Source organism: Cebus imitator, unplaced genomic scaffold (genome assembly GCF_001604975.1).
Source record: "Cebus imitator isolate Cc_AM_T3 unplaced genomic scaffold, Cebus_imitator-1.0 Scaffold200, whole genome shotgun sequence".
Classification (NCBI taxonomy): Eukaryota; Metazoa; Chordata; class Mammalia; order Primates; family Cebidae; genus Cebus; species Cebus imitator.
In genome coordinates, this window is record NW_016107515.1 from 1,102,239 (window position 1) to 1,105,854 (window position 3,616).

Consider the following 3,616-nt stretch of genomic DNA (forward strand, 5'->3'; position numbering starts at 1 on the left):
GATGCAGTCTTGTTCTGTCACCCAGGCTGGAGCGCATGGCACAATCTCGGCTCACTGCAAACTCCACCTCCTGGATTCAAGCAATTCTCTGCCCCAGCCTCTCAAGTAGCTGGGATTATAGGTGCCCGCCACCACGCCCGGCAAATTTTTTGTATTTGTAGTAGAGACGGGGTTTCACCATCTTGGGTAGGTTGCTCTTGAACTCCTGACCTTGTGATCTACCCTGCTCAGCCTTCCAAAGTGCTGGGATTACAAGCGTGAGCCACTGTGCCCAGTCTGTGGTAATTTCTTATGGTAGGCCAGGAAATGAATGCAACAGAAGACCAACATCTATAAAGTGCTGAAAGAAAAACTTCTAAATCCAGCTAAAATATCCTTGAAGAAGGATAACAAAATAAAGTAAGTTTCATATAAAAGAAAACCAAAAGAATTCATTGCCAGCAGTGATGCATTGCAAAAAATGCTACAGGAAGTTCTCCAGGATGAAAGGAAACAATACCAGATGGAAAATCGGATATTCAGGGAAGAATAGAGCATTGAAAATGGTAAACAACTGGGTAAATATAAAAGACTATGTTTTCCTTTTAATACAGTTTAAAGCAAAAAGTATAACTTGGTCTTCTGTGGTTTATAATATATGCAGATATGATACATATGACATCTATGGCATAAAAGACAGAAAGGGATAAATGGATACATACAGTTGCGGAGTTTCTACAATGATAATTCTTTTTATTTTTTTTGAGATGGAGTCTCCCTCTGTCGCCCTGGCTAGAGTGCAGTGGCATGATCCCTGCTCACTGCAACTCTGCCTCCTGGGTTCAAGTGATTCTCAGGGAAGTAGGGATTCAAAGGGATATTCGTACACCCATGTTCACAGGAGCATTACTGACAATAGCCAAAAGAGGGAAGTAACTGAAGTGTCCATTGATGGATAAAGGAGAGACAAAATGTAGCCTGTAAATTCAATGAAATATTGTTCAGTTGTTAAGAAGAAAGGAAATTCTGGCCACACATGGTGTCTCAAGCCTGTAATCCCAGCACTTTGGGAGGCTGAGGTGGGTGGATTGTTTGAGCCTGGGAGTTCAAGACCAGTTTGGGCAACATGGTGAAATCCCAATTCTACAAAAATTAGCTGGGCATGGTGGGGTGTGACGGTAGTCCCAACTACTAGAGTGGCTAAAGTGGGAGGATCGCTTGAGCCCAGGAGGTGGAGGCTACAGTGAGCTGAGATCACACCACTGTACTCCAGCCCAGGCAACAGGGTAAGACCCAGTCTCCAACATGCTACAACGTGGACGGACCTTGAGGATAGTATGCTAAGTGAAATAAGCTAGTCACAAAAGGACAAATACTGTATGATTCCACTTGAGATACCTAGAGTAGTCAAATTCATGGAGACAGAATGGTACTTGCCTGAAGTTGGGAGCAGGCTAGGGGATGGAGAGGGAAATAGGGAGTTACTGTTTGATGGGCACAAAGTTTCTGTTTAGGAAAATGAAGAAAGTGTTGGAAATGGGTGGTGGTGATGGTCGCACGACAATGTGAATATACTTAATGCCACTGAACTGCACACTTGAAAATGGTTAAAATGATAAATGTTATATGTATTTTATCACAATTTAAAAAAAGAGAAGAAGGCCCGGCACGGTGGCTCACACCTGTAATCCCAGCACTTAGGGAGACCAAAGAAGGTGGATCATCTGAGGCCAGGAGTTTGAGACCAGCCTGACCAACATGGTGAAACTCCCATCTCTACAGAAAATACAAAAATTAGCCAGGTATCGTGGTGCACGCTGGTCGCCCCAGCTACTTGGGAGGCTGAGGCAGGAGAATTGCTTGAACCCGGAAGGTGGAGGTTGCAGTGAGCCGAGATTGTGCCACTGTACTCCAGTGGACGACAGAGAGAGACTCCATCTCAAAAAAGGAGAAAAAAAGATGTAAGGACTCTTCCTTAGAACCCTTAGAGGGAGTATGGCCCTGCCCACTTTGATTTCAGACTTCTGGTCTTCAGACAGTAAATTTCTGTTGTTGTTTTTTTGAAATGGAGTCTCGCTTTGTCACCCAGGCTTCAGTGCAGTGGCGAGATCTTAGTTCACTGCATCCTCCACCTCCTGGGTTCAAGCGATTCTCTTGCCTCAGCCTCCCAAGTAGCTGGAACTACAGGCATGCGACACCATGTCTAGCTAATTTTTATATTTTTAGTAGAGATGGGGTTTCACCATGTTGATCAAGCTGGTCTTGAACTCCTGACCTCAGGTGATCTACCCACCTCCACCTCCCAAAGTGCTGGGATTACAGAAGTCAGCCACCACGCCCGACCAATTTCTGTTGTTTTTAAGCCACCAAGCTCTAGGTAATTTGTTGCAGCAGTGATGGGAAATTAATATAGACATGGAGACTGCTAAAGGGAAATGAAACAGAAGTGGAACGGAAGGTTCTCATAGAAGAGCCCAGGTGGATGAGATACATCATTATGAAAGCTGTAGTGGGGCTATGAGTGAGGTTGGGACTGAGGTAAAGTTATGTTCCTTTAGTGGTACTAGCTTTTGTGAGCCTAGTACTCCCATGGCAGTTTTGTTTGTTTTTTAAGAGGCAGGGTTAGGCCGGGCGTGGTGGCTCACGCCTGTAATCCAAGCACTTTGGAGGCCAAGACGGACGGATCACCTGAGGTCAGGAGTTCAAGACCAGCCTGACCAACATGGTGAAACCCCATATTTAAAAAAAAAAAAAAAAAAAAAAAAGAGACAGGGTCTCTGTTGCCCAGGCTGGAGTGCAATTGTGCAATCATAACTCACTGTTATTCCTGGGCTCAAGAGATCCTCCCACTTCACTCTCCCAAATAGCTAGGACTATAGGCACATGCCCAGCTAATTTTTAAAACTTTTTGTAGAGAGCAGGTCTCACCATATTGCTCAGGCTGGTCTCAAACTTCTGGGTTCAAGTAATCCTCCCACCTCAGCCTCCAAAAGCACTAGGATTGTAGGTGCAAGCCATTGCACATGGCTCCCATGATGGTTGTAATGGTGAACAGACAATTACAGCAATCCCAGCTGGATAAGAGCATGAGGATCCAAGCCTCACACCCCTCACGATGAAGGTGTGGGACATCCTACATGACAAGCCACCAAGAATAGCAGAAGTGCTAAGTCAAGGATGAGGGGAACCTAGAACACTCAGAGAGGAAGATGATGGATATGATTACGTATAGCCTTGAGAGCACCGAAGCGGCAGGGACTGCAGCTCATCCCTCTATCATCCTCCTCGAAGTTTTCTGCTAGAAACTGTGACAGAATGAAGTTAATGTAAGATGTGAGGAGACCTGAGCAGTGCATGGCATGATCTGTAGCAGACACCATGTTAGCGCTCCACACAGATCCCTGTTTATAAATTCCTCCTTCCCTGGCTTTTAGGAACTCTCCTTTCTAATGGCCCATACCAACTATAGTCAGCCCTCTGCACCTGCAGGATCTGCCTCCACCCACAGATCAAAATATTTAAAAAACAAGGGCCGGGCACGGTGGCTCACGCCTGTAATCCCAGCAATTTGGGAGGCTGAGGTGGGCGGATCACGAGGTCAAGAGATCGAGACCATCTTGGCCAACATGGTGAAACC